The 19,949-nt window shown below is 55.8% G+C and overlaps 1 protein-coding gene across 1 annotated transcript in view; it reads right to left on the bottom strand.

The window, feature by feature from the left end:
• The window catches only part of LOC115114029 (neurocan core protein-like), a 138,533-nt gene that overhangs the window by 100,432 nt on the left and 18,152 nt on the right, over positions 1-19,949 (bottom strand). The gene's annotated exons all lie outside the window — the stretch shown is intronic.

Genomic DNA, 19,949 nt, shown 5'->3' with positions numbered 1-19,949 from the left:
GAGCCGGGCAGAGAGCCTGATGGGGAGAGAGTCTGGTGGGCAGAGAGCCTGGTGGGGCGAGAGCCTGGTGGGGAGAGAGCCTGGTAGGGAGAGAGCCTGTTGGGGAGAGAGCCTGGTAGGGAGAGAGCCTGGTGGGCAGAGAGCCTGGTGGGGAGAGAGCCTGGTGGGGAGAGAGCCTGATGGGCAGAGAGCCTGGTGGGGAGAGAGCCTGGTGGGGACAGAGCCTGGTGGGCAGAGAGCCTGGTGGGGACAGAGCCTGATGGGGACAGAGCCTGGTGGGGAGAGAGGCTGGTGGGGAGAGAGCCTGGTGGGCAGAGAGCCTGGTGGGGACAGAGCCTGGTGGGGAGAGAGCCTGGTGGGGAGAGAGCCTGGTGGGGACAGAGCCTGGGCAGAGAGCCTGGTGGGGACAGAGACAGAGCCTGGTGGGCAGAGAGAGCCTGGTGGGGAGAGAGCCTGGTGGGAGAGAGAGCCTGGTGGGGGGAGAGAGCCTGGTGGGGAGAGAGCCTGGTGGGGACAGAGAGCCTGGTGGGGAGAGAGCCTGGTGGGCAGAGCCTGGTGGGCAGGGCAGAGCCTGGTGGGGAGAGAGCCTGGTGGGCAGAGAGCCTGGTGGGGAGAGAGCCTGGTGGGCAGAGAGCCTGGTGGGGAGAGCCTGGTGGGGAGAGAGCCTGGTGGGGACCTGGTGGGGAGAGCCTGGTGGGGAGAGAGCCTGGAGCAGAGAGCCTGGTGGGGAGAGAGGTGGGCAGAGAGCCTGGTAGGGGAGAGAGCCTGGTGGGGAGAGAGCCTGGTGGGGGGAGAGAGCAGAGCCTGGTGGGGAGAGCCTGGTGGGGAGCCTGGTGGGGAGAGAGCCTGGTGGGCAGAGAGCCCTGGTGGGGAGAGAGCCTGGTGGGGACAGAGAGGCCTGGTGGGGAGAGAGCCTGGTGGGGAGGAGCCTGGTGGGAGGCAGAGCCTGGTGGGGAGAGCCTGGTGGGGACAGAGCCTGGTGAGCAGAGAGCCTGGTGGGGACAGAGCCTGGTGGGGACAGAGCCTGGTGGGGAGAGCCAGAGCCTGGTGGGGAGAGAGCCTGGTGGGAGCCTGGTGGGGAGAGAGCCTGGTGGGGAGCCTGGTGAGCCTGGTGGGGACAGAGCCTGGGAGCCTGGACAGAGAGCCTGGTGGGGAGAGAGCCTGGTGGGGAGAGAGCCTGGGGGGAGAGAGCCTGGTGGGGAGAGAGCCTGGTGGGGAGAGAGCCTGGTGGGCAGAGAGCCTGGGGGCAGAGAGCCTGGTGGGGAGAGAGCCTGGAGAGCCTGGTGGGGAGAGCCTGGTGGGGAGAGCCTGGTGGGGAGAGAGCCTGGTGGGGAGAGAGCCTGGTGGGCAGAGAGCCTGGTGGGGAGAGAGCCTGGTGGGGAGAGAGCCTGGTGGGCAGAGAGCCTGGTGGGGAGAGAGCCTGGTGGGGAGAGAGCCTGGTGGGGACAGAGCCTGGTGGGCAGAGAGCCTGGTGGGGAGAGAGCCTGGTGGGGAGAGAGCCTGGTGGGGACAGAGCCTGGTGGGCAGAGAGCCTGGTGGGGAGCCCAAACCCTCTCAGCTCAGAGTCTATACAGAAGACAACACAGAAATATCTCAGGGGAATGGAGTATTCAACAAATGTAATGTGAGTTTGGTATCTTTGGGGTATAGGAAGATTTTTACAATGCAAAGAGTATTTATGTGCAAATTGACAGTAATGTATTATTCCATCAGCCCTGAATTCAATCCATCTATATCCCATTCCTGACATACAGTATATCACCTACTGTACAATACAATCAGCCTGAATTCAATCCATCTGTATCCCATTCCTGACATACAGTATATCACCTACTGTACAATACAATCAGCCTGAATTCAATCCATCTGTATCCCATTCCTGACATACAGTATATCACCTACTGTACAATACAATCAGCCTGAATTCAATCCATCTGTATCCCATTCCTGACATACAGTATATCACCTACTGTACAATACAATCAGTCTGGCATTCAAAGGGTGTAGAGACAAATTACGTAAAGATCAAGTGATTTGTGCTAAGGAGTGGCATCCAGGAGACGTTCAGACTGTTTAGCATTTACCAGGGTAACGCCAGTCATCTCCAAGGAATCTCTGCTGCTCTGAGCTGACTGCATTGGTTGTTTAGCTCGCTAAACCATTCAGAGTGGACCTGCCATTGAGCGGGTAAAGATACAAAGATATTTCGTCATGGATAGTAAAGTGTTGTATGACAGTTAACACATTCCACATTTAACTGTCATTAAAAAACGATCCTTCCTGTCCCTTTATGTAGTAGTGCCCAGGTGGTCTGTGGACCCCTAGGCAGAAGGTGAATAGTATTGGTGACAACCAACTGTGCTGAACACTAAAACAGAATGTCCCTAGTGGTGGGTTCAGGACCCACTTGTGCACCATTGCAGATTAATTTTGGGTCACGTCTTCAGTTTGGGTCCCAGTTAGACACATTGGTTATGCTCACCGGGTGGGCCACACAAACATTTTAAAGCGGTTTGTTGGGTCATGATGAGGCCACATCTGCTGTATGATATTATTATTATTATGCCGAGTTACAGAGCTGCAGTAAAGGGTGTGGGATTGGCCACGACCCAACAGCCACTGCAGTCACAGCTAGCATACAGAGTAGAAGAGTAGGGGCCTGCCTATGGGCATCACCGTGGAAACCATACAACTCTCCTTGCTATAGACGGCCCATTCAGGCCTTTGATTCAAGGATTTACAACAGTACACTATGGACCTGAATGCACCAGCTGTATACCAACCAGCCTCACCTATTGTTGCAGAGGAACCATCGGATGTAGTTAACGCCATTCTCTCCTTTCAGCTATCCTTTATTTATTTCACACGCAGAGTTGTCTTAGGCGTAGAAAAGACCTCAAGGAGGCTCTAGAATGTGTCTGTGAATGGGGGTGTCCATTCCGTCCATTCTGATTGTATGGGCTGAATAGGAGACATTCTAAGAGGCCTGACAGAGCATACGGTGGGACTGACTGAGTTGCAAGCAGACAACCACCCCTGTGACAGGACTGGGAGAAGATAGATACAGTCGTGCTCTGTGCTGAGCTGAGCTGTCTATTGGTGCAGAACAGCAAATGCACTGAACCCACTGACTTCACTATCATGATGACTTCAGCAGGAAAGGAAGGGCCCTCCAACCTAGACCCGTTGCCCCAATTCCCCCATCCTGCTGGACTGAAAGAATTCTATCAAGTCTTTCAGGGGGCTTTTCTGCTGTTGCCAACCTTGAAGGTTTGCAACATTTGTGCACTGCCAAACCGAAATCGAAAAACTGAACGGAAAAACTGCTATGCTCCACCAGATAAATGAAAAGTTGGTGGGATACACAGAATCGAACCATCCATCTTTCCACCCCATGGGTGTTGTAGGAGGAGGGAAACCTCTAAATCACTCCCCACGATCGCATACATCTAGTGGGCATGAGCTCTCCCCCCTGCCTGATCTCATTACCACAGATACAAGCAGGCCTCTGTGTGTGTGTGTGTGTGTGTGTGTGTGTGTGTGTGTGTGTGTGTGTGTGTGTGTGTGTGTGTGTGTGTGTGTGTGTGCGTGTGTGCGTGTGTGCGTGTGTGTGTGTGTCACGGCCTCCCAACTCAGCTCAGACCCACATAGAGTCAGCAGTGACAGAGGGCTGTTAAGTCTCTTTAGTTAACCAACCCAATGGCTGTTAAGTCTCTTTAGTTAACCCACTGGCTGTTAAGTCTCTTTAGTTAACCCACTGGCTGTTAAGTCTCTTTAGTTAACCAACCCACTGGCTGTTAAGTCTCTTTAGTTAACCCACTGGCTGTTAAGTCTCTTTAGTTAACCAACCCACTGGCTGTTAAGTATCTTTAGTTAACCCACTGGCTGTTAAGTCTCTTTAGTTAACCAACCCAATGGCTGTTAAGTCTCTTTAGTTAACCAACCCACTGGCTGTTAAGTATCTTTAGTCAACCCACTGGCTGTTAAGTCTCTTTAGTTAACCAACCCACTGGCTGTTAAGTCTCTTTAGTTAACCAACCCACTGGCTGTTAAGTCTCTTTAGTTAACCCACTGGCTGTTAAGTCTCTTTAGTTAACCAACCCACTGGCTGTTAAGTATCTTTAGTTAACCAACCCAATGGCTGTTAAGTCTCTTTAGTTAACCCACTGGCTGTTAAGTCTCTTTAGTTAACCAACCCACTGGCTGTTAAGTATCTTTAGTTAACCCACTGGCTGTTAAGTCTAGTTAACCAACCCAATGGCTGTTAAGTCTCTTTAGTTAACCAACCCACTGGCTGTTAAGCTTTAGTTAACCCACTGGCTGTTAAGTCTCTTTAGTTAACCTTTAGTTAACCAACAATGGCTGTTAAGTCTCTTTAGTTAACCAACCCAATGGCTGTTAAGTCTCTTTAGTTAACCAACCCAATGGCTGTTAAGTCTCTTTAGTTAACCAACCCAATGGCTGTTAAGTCTCTTTAGTTAACCAACCCAATGGCTGTTAAGTCTCTTTAGTCAACCCACTGGCTGTTAAGTCTCTTTAGTTAACCAACCCACTGGCTGTTAAGTCTCTTTAGTTAACCAACCCACTGGCTGTTAAGTCTCTTTAGTTAACCAACCCACTGGCTGTTAAGTCTCTTTAGTTAACCAACCCAATGGCTGTTAAGTCTCTTTAGTTAACCAACCCACTGGCTGTTAAGTCTCTTTAGTTAACCCACTGGCGGTTAAGTCTCTTTAGTTAACCCACTGGCTGTTAAAAACCTCTTGCTCCTACCTGACACGCAGGCGTCCCATCTAGACATCTGGAAATGCAAATGCGCTACGCTAAATGCTAATAGTACTAGTGAAAACTCAAACGTTCATTAAAATACACATGCAGGGTAGTGAATTAAAGGTACACTCGTTGTGAATCCAGGCAACAAGTCAGATTTTTAAAATGCTTTTCGGCGAAAGCATGAGAAGCTATTATCTGATAGCATGTAACACCCCAAAAGACCCGCAGGGGACATAAACAAAATAATTAGCATAGTCGGCGCTACACAAAACGCACAAAATATAAAACATTCATTAACTTTGATCATCTTCTTTGTTGGCACTCCTAGATGTCCCATAAACATCACTATTGGGTCTTTTTTTCGTTTAAATCGGTCCATATATAGCCTAGATATCAATCTATGAAGACTGTAATCAAGGAAAAAAACATTGTTTTATAACGCGACGTCATTTTTTTAAATTAAAAAAGTCGACGATAAACTTTCACAAAACACTTCGAAATACTTTTGTAATGCAACTTTAGGTATTAGTAAACGTTAATAAGCGATCAAATTGATCACGATGCGATGCATATTCTATAGCTGTACGTCTGGAAATAATGTCCGGGTAAATCTCAACCAAAATATCCGGTCGGAGACCTGAAGAAATGGGCTGTCTCTTCTTCGTTTGACCAAGAAACAAAGACTAGGCAAATGACAAGACTGTTGACATCGTGTGGAAGCTGTAGGTATTGCAACCTCGGCCCCATTTATTGTGGTTCACCTTTATCAATCGGTTGAAGTGGCGCATGGATATATTTTTCCATTTTCAGTGATCAGATTTTCCTGCACTTTTCGATGAAACACACGTTCTGTTATAGTCACAGCCGTGATTTAACCAGTTTTATAAACGTCTGAGTGTTTTCTATCCACACATACTAATCATATGCATATACTATATTCCTGGCATGAGTAGCAGGGCGCTGAAATGTTGCGCGATTTTTAACAGAATGTTCGAAAAAGTAAGCCATAAGCTTAAGTGGTTTTAAGTCTCTTTAGTTAACCAACCCAATGGCTGTTAAGTCTCTTTAGTTAACCAACCCAATGGCTGTTAAGTCTCTTTAGTTAACCCACTGGCTGTTAAGTCTCTTTAGTTAACCAACCCAATGGCTGTTAAGTCTCTTTAGTTAACCAACCCAATGGCTGTTAAGTATCTTTAGTCAACCCACTGGCTGTTAAGTCTCTTTAGTTAACCAACCCAATGGCTGTTAAGTCTCTTTAGTTAACCAACCCAATGGCTGTTAAGTCTCTTTAGTTAACCAACCCACTGGCTGTTAAGTCTCTTTAGTTAACCAACCCACTGGCTGTTAAGTCTCTTTAGTTAACCAACCCAATGGCTGTTAATTAAGTCTCTTTAGTTAACCAACCCAATGGCTGTTAAGTCTCTTTAGTTAACCAACCCAATGGCTGTTAAGTCTCTTTAGTTAACCAACCCACTGGCTGTTAAGTCTCTTTAGTTAACCAACCCACTGGTTGTTAAGTCTCTTTAGTTAACCAACCCAATGGCTGTTAATTAAGTCTCTTTAGTTAACCAACCCAATGGCTTCTCCATTGCCATATTGGCATCATTAGTGTATTATAGAGCTCCACATCAAGCCCTCGACCGTGGTCCGAGGCTCCTCAGAGCTCTTCATCTGTCTCTGAGGGGCACACACAGATAACTAGAAATGCACACACACATTGCCACCAGCCCTGTCGGAGTGCTCCCTGAATTCTTCATGATATACTTAATCTTTCTCAGGGGCAATAAAGCACACGCACACGTCACAAACACACAGCATACACACGTCATACACCCCCGCCCCCACACACACATATACACACACATGTCATACAACCATACACACACACGTCATACACACACACAAAAACAGATAATGAACCCTGTTAGTTTTCTGCTGGGTTTGCTGTTCGCTCTACCTGGCTTGGACATAACCTCACTGTAGTCTACTCCCACTGGCAGAGCACAAAAGTCTCAACGTCTCTTGGGGAAAGGACTTCAGTAACAGTTGAATTATGTTATTTGAGTTGATGAAGAGAACACGCTCTCATTGATAGCAATGATCTGGGGAAGGGTGTCAGACTATCAAACCTCCCTTAATATTTCATTACGAGGGGAACAACAGAGTGACAAAGGAGGGGAACGACAGAGTGACAGAGGAGGGGAACAACAGTTTATTTTACCGTTATTTAACTAGGCAAGTCAGTTAAGAACAAATTCTTATTTTCTTATTTTCAATGACGGCCTAGGAACAGTGGGTTGGTTAACTGCCTGTTCAGGGGCAGCTCGGGGATTTAAACCTGCAACCTTCCGGTTACTAGTCCACCGCTCTAACCACTAGGCTACCCTGCCGCCCCAATGACAGTGACAGAGGACGGGAACGACAGAGACGGAGGAGGGGAACGACAGAGACGGAGGAGGGGAACGACAGAGTGACGGAGGAGGGGAACAACAGTGACAGAGGAGGGGAACGACAGAGTGACGGAGGAGGGGAACGACAGAGACGGAAGAGGGGAACGACAGAGACGGAGGAGTGGAACGACAGAGACGGAAGAGGGGAACGACAGAGACGTTGGAGGGGAACGACAGAGTGACGGAAGAGGGGAACGACAGAGACGTTGGAGGGGAACGACAGAGTGACGGAAGAGGGGAATGACAGAGACGTTGGAGGGGAACGACAGAGACGTTGGAGGGGAACGACAGAGACGGAGGAGGGGAACGACAGAGTGACGGAGGAGGGGAACGACAGAGACGGAGGAGGGGAACGACAGAGACGGAAGAGGGGAACGACAGAGTGACGGAGGAGGGGAATGACAGAGTGACGGAAGAGGGGAATGACAGAGACGGAGGAGGGGAACGACAGAGACGTTGGAGGGGAACAACAGAGTGACGGAGGAGGGGAACGACAGAGACGAAAGAGGGGAACGACAGAGACGTTGGAGGGGAACGACAGAGACGGAGGAGGGGAAAGACAGAGACGTTGGAGGGGAACGACAGAGACGTTGAAGGGGAACGACAGAGACGGAGGAGGGGAAAGACAGAGACGTTGGAGGGGAACGACAGAGACGTTGAAGGGGAACGACAGAGACGGAGGAGGGGAAAGACAGAGACGGAGGAGGGGAATGACAGAGACGTTGGAGGGGAACGACAGAGATGTTGGAGGGGAACGACAGAGTGACGGAAGAGGGGAACGACAGAGACGTTAGAGGGGAACGACAGAGTGACGGAAGAGGGGAACGACAGAGACGTTGGAGGGGAACGACAGAGTGACGGAAGAGGGGAACGACAGAGTGACGGAGGAGGGGAAAGACAGAGTGACGGAGGAGGGGAACGACAGAGTGACGGAAGAGGGGAACGACAGAGACGTTGGAGGGGAACGACAGAGTGACGGAAGAGGGGAACGACAGAGTGACGGAGGAGGGGAACGACAGAGACGTTGGAGGGGAACGACAGAGACGACGGAAGAGGGGAAACGACAGAGACGGAGGAGGGGAACGACAGAGACGTTGGAGGGGAACGACAGAGTGACGGAAGAGGGGAACGACAGAGACGTTGGAGGGGAACGACAGAGTGACGGAGGAGGGGAACGACAGAGTGACGGAAGAGGGGAACGACAGAGACGTTGGAGGGGAACGACAGAGTGACGGAAGAGGGGAACGACAGAGACGTTGGAGGGGAACGACAGAGACGGAGGAGGGGAAAGACAGAGACGTTGGAGGGGAACGACAGAGACGTTGGAGGGGAACGACAGAGTGACGGAAGGGGAACGACAGAGACGTTGGAGGGGAACGACAGAGTGACGGAAGAGGGGAACGACAGAGACGTTGGAGGGGAACGACAGAGTGACGGAAGAGGGGAACGACAGAGACGTTGGAGGGGAACGACAGAGTGACGGAAGAGGGGAACGACAGAGACGTTGGAGGGGAACGACAGAGTGAGGGGGAACGACAGAGACGTTGGAAGAGGGGAACGACAGAGTGACGGAGGAGGGGAAAGACAGAGTGACGGAGGAGGGGAACGACAGAGTGACGGAGGAGGGGAACGACAGAGACGTTGGAGGGGAACGACAGAGTGACGGAAGAGGGGAACGACAGAGTGACGGAAGAGGGGAACGACAGAGACGTTGGAGGGGAACGACAGAGACGTTGGAGGGGAACGACAGAGACGTTGGAGGGGAACGACAGAGACGTTGGAGGGGAACGACAGAGACGTTGGAGGGGAACGACAGAGTGACGGAAGAGGGGAACGACAGAGACGTTGGAGGGGAACGACAGAGTGACGGAGGAGGGGAACGACAGAGTGACGGAAGAGGGGAACGACAGAGACGTTGGAGGGGAACGACAGAGTGACGGAAGAGGGGAACGACAGAGACGTTGGAGGGGAACGACAGAGACGGAGGAGGGGAAAGACAGAGACGTTGGAGGGGAACGACAGAGTGACGGAAGAGGGGAACGAGGGGAGAGACGGAAGAGGGGAAAGACAGAGACGGAGGAGGGGAACGACAGAGACGTTGGAGGGGAACGACAGAGACGTTGGAGGGGAACGACAGAGTGACGGAAGAGGGGAACGACAGAGACGTTGGAGGGGAAAGACAGAGTGACGGAGGAGGGGAACGACAGAGTGACGGAAGAGGGGACGACAGAGTGACGGAAGAGGGGAACGACAGAGTGACGGAGGAGGGGAAAGACAGAGACGGAGGAGGGGAACGACAGAGTGACGGAAGAGGGGAACGACAGAGACGTTGGAGGGGAACGACAGAGTGACGGAAGAGGGGAACGACAGAGACGGAGGAGGGGAACGACAGAGACGTTGGAGGGGAACGACAGAGTGACGGAAGAGGGGAACGACAGAGACGTTGGAGGGGAACGACAGAGACGGGAGGGGAACGACAGAGACGTTGGAGGGGAACGACAGAGTGACAGATGAGGGGAACGACAGAGACGTTGGAGGGGAACGACAGAGTGACGGAAGAGGGGAACGACAGAGACGTTGGAGGGGAACGACAGAGTGACGGAAGAGGGGAACGACAGAGTGACGGAGGAGGGGAACGACAGAGTGACGGAGGAGGGGAACGACAGAGTGACGGAGGAGGGGGACGACAGAGACGTTGGAGGGGAACGACAGAGTGACGGAAGAGGGGAAGACACAGAGACGGAGGAGGGGAACGACAGAGACGTTGGAGGGGAACGACAGAGTGACGGAAGAGGGGAACGACAGAGACGTTGGAGGGGAACGACAGAGTGACGGAGGAGGGGAACGACAGAGTGACGGAAGAGGGGAACGACAGAGACGTTGGAGGGGAACGACAGAGTGATGGAAGAGGGGAACGACAGAGACGTTGGAGGGGAACGACAGAGTCACGGAAGAGGGGAACGACAGAGACGTTGGAGGGGAACGACAGAGTGACGGAGGAGGGGAACGACAGAGACGTTGGAGGGGAACGACAGAGACGGAGGAGGGGAACGACAGAGACGTTGGAGGGGAACGACAGAGTGACGGAGGAGGGGAACGACAGAGACGTTGGAGGGGAACGACAGAGTGACGGAGGAGGGGAACGACAGAGTGACGGAAGAGGGGAACGACAGAGACGTTGGAGGAGGGGAACAGAGGTTGGAGGGGAACGACAGAGACGGAAGAGGGGAAACGACAGAGACGTTGGAGAGGGAAACGACAGAGTGACGGAGGAGGGGAACGACAGAGACGTTGGAGGGGAACGACAGAGAGACGGAGGAGGGGAACGACAGAGACGTTGGAGGGGAACGACAGAGTGACGGAGGAGGGGAACGACAGAGACGTTGGAGGGGAACGACAGAGTGACGGAGGAGGGGAACGACAGAGTGACGGAAGAGGGGAACGACAGAGTGACGGAAGAGGGGAACGACAGAGACGTTGGAGGGGAACGACAGAGTGACGGAAGAGGGGAACGACAGAGACGGAGGAGGGGAACGACAGAGACGTTGGAGGGGAACGACAGAGACGGAGGAGGGGAACGACAGAGACGTTGGAGGGGGAAAGACAGACAGAGACGGAAGAGGGGAAAGAGGGGAACGACAGAGACGGAGGAGGGGAACGACAGAGACGTTGGAGGGAAGGAGGGGAACGACAGAGACGTTGGAGGGGAACGACAGAGTGACGTTGGAGGGGGAACGACAGAGACGGGAGGGGAACGACAGAGTGACGGAGAGGGGAACGACAGAGTGACGGAGGAGGGGGGGAACGACAGAGTGACGGAGGAGGGGAACGACAGAGTGACGGAAGAGGGGGGAACGACAGAGACGTTGGAGAGGGGAAAAGAGACGACAGAGTGACGGAAGAGGGGAAACGACAGAGTGACGGAGGAGGGGAACGACAGAGACGTTGGAGGGGAAACGACAGGGGAAGAGGGAACGACAGAGACGTTGGAGGGGAACGACAGAGACGGAGGAGGGGAACGACAGAGTGACGGAAGAGGGGGGGAACGACAGAGACGTTGGAAGAGGGAACGACAGAGACGATGGAAGAGGGGAACGACAGAGACGTTGGAGGGGAACGACAGAGTGACGGAAGAGGGGAACGACAGAGACGTTGGAGGGGAACGACAGAGACGGAGGAGGGGAAACGACAGAGACGTTGGAGGGGAACGACAGAGACGGAGGAGGGGAACGACAGAGACGTTGGAGGGGAACGACAGAGTGACGGAGGAGGGGAACGACAGAGACGTTGGAGGGGAACGACAGAGTGACGGAGGAGGGGAACGACAGAGTGACGGAAGAGGGGAAGACAGAGTGACGGAGGAGGGGAACGACAGAGACGTTGGAGGGGAACGACAGAGTGATGGAAGAGGGGAACGACAGAGACGTTGGAGGGGAACGACAGAGTGACGGAAGAGGGGAACGACAGAGACGTTGGAGGGGAACGACAGAGTGACGGAAGAGGGGAACGACAGAGACGTTGGAGGGGAACGACAGAGACGGAGGAGGGGAAAGACAGAGTGACGGAGGAGGGGAACGACAGAGACGGAGGAGGGGAACGACAGAGACGTTGAAGAGGGGAACGGAGGAGGGGAACGACAGAGTGACGGAAGAGGGGAACGACAGAGTGACGGAAGAGGGGAACGACAGAGACGGAGGAGGGGAACGACAGAGTGACGGAGGAGGGGAACGACAGAGACGGAGGAGGGGAACGACAGAGACGGAAGAGGGGAACGACAGAGTGACGGAGGAGGGGAACGACAGAGACGTTGGAGGGGAACGACAGAGACAGGAGGGGAACGACAGAGACGTTGGAGGGGAACGACAGAGACGTTGGAGGGGAACGACAGAGTGACGGAAGAGGGGAACGACAGAGACGTTGGAGGGGAACGACAGAGTGACGGAGGAGGGGAACGACAGAGTGACGGAAGAGGGGAACGACAGAGTGACGGAAGAGGGGAACGACAGAGACGTTGGAGGGGAACGACAGAGACGGAAGAGGGGAACGACAGAGTGACGGAGGAGGGGAACGACAGAGACGTTGGAGGGGAACGACAGAGACGGGAGGGGAACGACAGAGACGTTGGAGGGGAACGACAGAGACGTTGGAGGGGAACGACAGAGACGTTGGAGGGGAACGACAGAGTGACGGAGGAGGGGAACGACAGAGACGTTGGAGGGGAACGACAGAGACGTTGGAGGAGGGGAAGACGACAGAGACGAGACGTGGAGGGGAAACGACAGAGTGACGGAAGAGGGGAACGACAGAGTGACGGAGGAGGGGAACGACAGAGTGACGGAGGAGGGGAACGACAGAGACGACGGAAGAGGGGAACGACAGAGACGGAGGAGGGGAACAGAGTGACGTTGAGAGGGGAACGACAGAGTGACGGAAGAGGGGAACGACAGAGTGACGGAGGAGGGGAACGACAGAGACGTTGGAGGGGAACGACAGAGTGACGGAAGAGGGGAACGACAGAGACGTTGGAGGGGAACGACAGAGTGACGGAGAGGGGAACGACAGAGTGACGGAGAGGGGAACGACAGAGACGGAGGAGGGGAACGACAGAGTGATGGAAGAGGGGAACAGACAGGAGGGGAACGACAGAGGAGGGGAGGGGAACGACAGAGTGACGGAAGAGGGGAACGAGACAGAGACGTTGGAGGGGAACGACAGAGTGACGGAGGAGGGGAACGACAGAGACGTTGGAGGGGAACGACAGAGACGGAGGAGGGGAACGACAGAGACGGAGGAGGGGAACGACAGAGTGACGGAGGAGGGGAACGACAGAGACGGAGGAGGGGAACGACAGAGTGACGGAGGAGGGGAACGACAGAGTGACGGAAGAGGGGAAGACAGAGTGACGGAGGAGGGGAACGACAGAGACGTTGGAGGGGAACGACAGAGTGTGGAAGAGGGGAGGAGGGAGGGGAACGACAGAGTCACGGAAGAGGGGAACGACAGAGACGTTAGAGGGGAACGACAGAGTGACGGAAGAGGGGAACGACAGAGTGACGGAGGAGGGGAACGACAGAGACGTTGGAGGGGAAAGACAGAGTGACGGAGGAGGGGAACGACAGAGACGTTGGAGGGGAAAGACAGAGTGACGGAGGAGGGGAACGACAGAGTGACGGAAGAGGGGGACGACAGAGTGACGGAAGAGGGGAACGACAGAGACGGAGAGGGGAAAGACAGAGTGACGGAGGAGGGGAACGACAGAGTGACGGAAGAGGGGAACGACAGAGACGTTGGAGGGGAACGACAGAGTGACGGAAGAGGGGAACGACAGAGTGACGGAGGAGGGGAACGACAGAGACGTTGGAGGGGAACGACAGAGACGTTGGAGGGGAACGACAGAGACGTTGGAGGGGAAGAGACGTTGGAGGGGAACAGAGTGACGGAAGAGGGGAACGACAGAGACGTTGGAGGGGAACGACACAGAGTGACGGAGGAGGGGAACGACAGAGTGACGGAGGAGGGGAACGACAGAGACGTTGGAGGGGAACGACAGAGTGACGGAAGAGGGGAACGACAGAGACGTTGGAGGGGAACGACAGAGTGACGGAAGAGGGGAACGACAGAGACGTTGGAGGGGAACGACAGAGTGACGGAGGAGGGGAACGACAGAGACGTTGGAGGGGAACGACAGAGACGGAGGAGGGGAACGACAGAGACGTTGGAGGGGAACGACAGAGACGGAGGAGGGGAACGACAGAGTGACAGAGTGACGGAGGGGGAACGACAGAGTGACGGAAGAGGGGAACGACAGAGACGGAGGAGGGGAACGACAGAGGAGGAGAGACGGAAAACAGAGTGACGGAAGAGGGGAACGACAGAGACGTTGGAGGGGAACGACAGAGTCACGGAAGAGGGGAACGACAGAGACGTTGGAGGGGAACGACAGAGTGACGGAAGAGGGGGGAACGACAGAGTGACGGAGGAGGGGAACGACAGAGACGTTGGAGGGGAACGACAGAGTGACGGAGAGGGGAACGACAGAGTGACGGAAGAGGGGAACAGAGTGACAGAGAACGACAGAGAGAGGGGAACGACAGAGTGACGGAAGAGGGGAACGACAGAGACGGAAGAGGGGAACGACAGAGACGACGGAGGAGGGGAACGACAGAGTGACGGAGGAGGGGAACGACAGAGGGAAGAGGGGAACGACAGAGACGTTGGAGGGGAACGACAGAGACGGGAGGAGGGGAACGACAGAGACGGGAGGGGAACGACAGAGACGGAGGAGGGGAACGACAGAGACGGGAAGAGGGGAACGACAGAGACGTTGGAGGGGAACGACAGAGGGAGGAGGGGAACGACAGAGACGGAAGAGGGGAACGACAGAGACGTTGGAGGGGAACGACAGAGTGACGGAGGAGGGGAACGACAGAGACGTTGGAGGGGAAAGAGGGACAGAGACGGGAGAACGACGGAGAGTGACGGAAGAGGGGAACGACAGAGACGTTGGAGGGGAACGACAGAGTGACGGAAGAGGGGAACGACAGAGACGTTGGAGGGGAACGACAGAGTGACGGAAGAGGGGAACGACAGAGACGTTGGAGGGGAACGACAGAGACACGGAAGAGGGGAACGACAGAGACGTTGGAGGGGAACGACAGAGACGGAGGAGGGGAACGACAGAGACGTTGGAGGGGAACGACAGAGACGGAAGAGGGGAACGACAGAGACGTTGGAGGGGAACGACAGAGTGACGGAGGAGGGGAACGACAGAGTGACGGAAGAGGGGAACGACAGAGAGACGGAGAGGGGAACGACAGAGACGGAGGAGGGGAACGACAGAGTGACGGAAGAGGGGAACGACAGAGACGGAGAGGGGAACGACAGAGTGACGGAAGAGGGGAACGACAGAGACGTTGAGAGGGGAACGACAGAGTGACGGAAGAGGGGAACGACAGAGACGGAGGAGGGGAACGACAGAGTGACGGAGGAGGGGAACGACAGAGACGGAGGAGGGGAACGACAGAGTGACGGAGGAGGGGAACGACAGAGTGACGGAAGAGGGGAACGACAGAGACGTTGGAGGGGAACGACAGAGTGACGGAAGAGGGGAACGACAGAGACGTTGGAGGGGAACGACAGAGACGGAGAGGGGAACGACAGAGACGGAGAGGGGAACGACAGAGACGGAAGGAGGGGAACGACAGAGACGTTGAGGGGAAACGACAGAGACGTTGGAGGAGGGGAGGGGAACGACAGAGACGTTGGAGGGGAACGACAGAGACGTTGGAGGGGAACGACAGAGACGGAGGAGGGGAACGACAGAGACGGAGGGGAACGACAGAGGGAGGAGGGGAACGACAGAGTGACGGAGAGGGGAAACGACAGAGACGGAGGAGGGGAACGACAGAGACGGAAGAGGGGAACGACAGAGACGGAAGAGGGGAACGACAGAGACGGAGGAGGGGAGGGGAACGACAGAGAGGACGTTGGAGGGGAACGACAGAGTGACAGAGGGGAACGGGACGAGGAGGGGAACGACAGAGACGGAAGGAGGGGAACGACAGAGTGACGGAGGAGGGGAACGACAGAGACGGAAGAGGGGAACGACAGAGACGGAGAGGGGAACGACAGAGACGTTGGAGGGGAACGACAGAGTGACGGAAGAGGGGAACGACAGAGACGTTGGAGGGGAACGACAGAGTGACGGAAGAGGGGAACGACAGAGACGGAGGAGGGGAACGACAGAGTGACGGAGGAGGGGAACGACAGAGACGGAGGAGGGGAACGACAGAGACGGAGGAGGGGAACGACAGAGACGGAGGAGGGGAACGACAGAGTGACGGAAGAGGGGAACGACAGAGTGACGGAAGAGGGGAACGACAGAGACGTTGGAGGGGAACGACAGAGACGGAAGAGGGGAACGACAGAGTGACGTTGGAGGGGAACGGAGGAAGGAGGGAAACAGAGACGTTGGAGGGGAACGACAGAGACGGAGGAGGGGAACGACAGAGACGTTGGAGGGGAACAACAGAGTGACGGAGGAGGGGAACGACAGAGACGAAAGAGGGGAACGACAGAGACGTTGGAGGGGAACGACAGAGACGGAGGAGGGGAACGACAGAGACGGGGAGGGGAAGGGGAACGACAGAGAGACGTTGAGGGGAAGAGGGGGGGAACGACAGAGACGTTGGAGGGGAACGACAGAGTGACGGAGGAGGGGAACGACAGAGTGACGGAAGAGGGGAACGACAGAGACGTTGGAGGGGAACGACAGAGTGACGGAAGAGGGGAACGACAGAGACGTTGGAGGGGAACGACAGAGACGGAAGGAGGGGAACGACAGAGACGTTGGAGGGGAACGACAGAGTGACGGAAGAGGGGAACGACAGAGACGTTGGAGGGGAACGACAGAGTGACGGAGGAGGGGAACGACAGAGTGACGGAAGAGGGGAACGACAGAGTGACGGAGGAGGGGAACGACAGAGACGGAGGAGGGGAACGACAGAGTGACGGAGGAGGGGAACGACAGAGTGACGGAAGAGGGGAACGACAGAGACGTTGGAGGGGAACGACAGAGACGTTGAGGAGGGGAACAGACAGAGACGAGACGTTGGAGGGGAACGACAGAGACGGAAGAGGGGAACGACAGAGACGGTGAGGGGAACGACAGAGACGGAGGAGGGGAACGACAGAGACGTTGGAGGGGAACGACAGAGACGGAGGAGGGGAACGACAGAGACGGAGGAGGGGAACGACAGAGACGTTGGAGGGGAACGACAGAGACGTTGGAGGGGAACGACAGAGTGACGGAAGAGGGGAACGACAGAGACGTTGGAGGGGAACGACAGAGTGACGGAGGAGGGGAACGACAGAGACGTTGAGGGGAACGACAGAGGGGAGGGGAAAAAGACAGAGACGTTGGAGGGGAACGACAGAGTGACGGAAGAGGGGAACGACAGAGACGGGAGGGGAACGACAGAGGGAGGAGGGGAACGACAGAGACGTTGGAGGAGGGAACGACAGAGAGAGGGAGGGGAACGACAGAGACGAGAGAGTTGGAGGGGAACGACAGAGTGACGGAAGAGGGGAACGACAGAGACGGGAGGGGAACGACAGAGACGGAGGAGGGGAACGACAGAGTGACGGAAGAGGGGAACGACAGAGACGGAGGAGGGGAACGACAGAGACGGAGGAGGGGAACGACAGAGACGTTGGAGGGGAACGACAGAGACGTTGGAGGGGAACGACAGAGTGACGGAAGAGGGGAACGACAGAGACGTTGGAGGGGAACGACAGAGACGGAGGAGGGAACGACAGAGTGACGGGAGGGGGGAAGAGGGACGGACAGAGGGGAACGACGAGACGTTGGAGGGGAACGACAGAGTGACGGAGGAGGGGAACGACAGAGACGTTGAGGAGAGGAAACGACGAGAGTTGGAGGGGAACGACAGAGTGATGGAAGAGGGGAACGACAGAGACGTTGGAGGGGAACGACAGAGTGACGGAAGAGGGGAACGACAGAGACGTTGGAGGGGAACGACAGAGTGACGGAAGAGGGGAACGACAGAGACGTTGGAGGGGAACGACAGAGTGACGGAAGAGGGGAACGACAGAGACGTTGGAGGGGAACGACAGAGACGTTGGAGGGGAACGACAGAGTGACGGAAGAGGGGAACGACAGAGACGATGGAGGGGAACGACAGAGACGTTGGAGGGGAACGACAGAGTGAGGAAGAGGGGAACGACAGAGACGGAGGAGGGGAACGACAGAGTGACGGAAGAGGGGAACGACAGAGACGGAGGAGGGGAACGACAGAGACGTTGGAGGGGAACAACAGAGTGACGGAGGAGGGGAACGACAGAGACGAAAGAGGGGAACGACAGAGACGTTGGAGGGGAACGACAGAGGACGGAGAGGAGAAACGACAGAGACGGGAGGGGAAACGACAGAGACGTTGGAGGGGAACGACAGAGTGACGGAAGAGGGGAACGACAGAGACGTTGGAGGGAGGGGAACGACAGAGACGTTGGAGGGAACGACAGAGTGACGGAAGAGGGGAAACGACAGAGACGGAGGAGGGGAACGACAGAGACGGAAGAGGGGAACGACAGAGACGGAGGAGGGGAACGACAGAGGGACGGAAGGAGGGGAACGACAGAGTGACGGAAGAGGGGAACGACAGGGGAGGAGGGGACAGAGAGGGGAACGTTGACGGAGGGGGGAACGACAGAGACGGAAGAGGGGAAACGACAGAGACGTTGGAGGGGAACGACAGAGACGGAGAGGGGAACGACAGAGACGGAGGAGGGGAACGACAGAGACGGAAGAGGGGAAACGACAGAGACGTTGGAGGGGGGAACGACAGAGACGTTGGAGAGGGGAACGACAGAGTGACGGAGGAGGGGAACGACAGAGACGTTGGAGGGGAAAACGACAGAGACGGAGGAGGGGAACGACAGAGACGGAGGAGGGGAACGACAGAGACGTTGGAGGGGAAACGACAGAGTGACGGAGGGGGGACAGAGTGACGGAAGAGGGGAACGACAGAGACGTTGGAGGGGAACGACAGAGACGGAGGAGGGGAACGAGAGGACAGAGACGTTGGAGGGGAACGACAGAGTGACGGAAGAGGGGAACGACAGAGACGTTGGAGGGGAACGACAGAGTGACGGAAGAGGGGAAACGACAGAGACGGAGGAGGAACGACAGAGGACGGAAGAGGGGAACGACAGAGACGGAGGAGGGGAAACGACAGAGTGACGGAGGAGGGGAACGACAGAGACGTTGGAGGAGGGGAACGACAGAGACGTTGGAGGGGAACGACAGAGTGACGGAGAGGGGAACGGAGACGTTGGAGAACGACAGAGTGGGGAGGAGGGGAACGACAGAGACGGAAGAGGGGAACGACAGAGACGGAAGAGGGGAACGACAGAGACGGAAGAGGGGAACGACAGAGTGACGGAAGAGGGGAACGACAGAGACGTTGGAGGGGAACGACAGAGTGACGGAGGAGGGGAACGACAGAGACGGAGGGAGGGAGTGACGGAGGAACGACAGAGACGGAGGAGGGGAACGACAGAGACGGAGGAGGGGAACGACAGAGTGACGGAAGAGGGGAACGACAGAGACGTTGGAGGGGAACGACAGAGTGACGGAAGAGGGGAACGACAGAGGACGTTGGAGGAGGGGAACGACAGAGTGACGGAGGAGGGGAACGACAGAGACGGAGGAGGGGAACGACAGAGTGACGGAGGAGGGGAACGACAGAGTGACGGAGGAGGGGAACGACAGAGTGACGGAAGAGGGGAACGACAGAGTGACGGAAGAGGGGAACGACAGAGACGTTGGAGGGGAACGACAGAGTGACGGAAGAGGGGAACGACAGAGACGTTGGAGGGGAACGACAGAGTGACGGAAGAGGGGAACGGAGAGTTGGCGGAGAGGGGAACGACAGAGACGTTGGGGAAGAACGACAGAGTGACGGAGGAGGGGAACGACAGAGACGGAGGAGGGAACGACAGAGTGACGGAGGAGGGGAACGACAGAGTGACGGAAGAGGGGAACGACAGAGTGACGGAAGAGGGGAACGACAGAGACGTTGGAGGGGAACGACAGAGTGATGGAAGAGGGGAACGACAGAGTGACGGAAGAGGGGAACGACAGAGACGGAGGAGGGGAACGACAGAGACGGAGGAGGGGAACGACAGAGACGGAAGAGGGGAACGACA

The sequence above is a fragment of the Oncorhynchus nerka genome, linkage group LG9b (genome assembly GCF_034236695.1).
Source record: "Oncorhynchus nerka isolate Pitt River linkage group LG9b, Oner_Uvic_2.0, whole genome shotgun sequence".
NCBI lineage: Eukaryota > Metazoa > Chordata > Actinopteri > Salmoniformes > Salmonidae > Oncorhynchus > Oncorhynchus nerka.
This window is presented reverse-complemented; position numbering and strand designations above follow the sequence as displayed.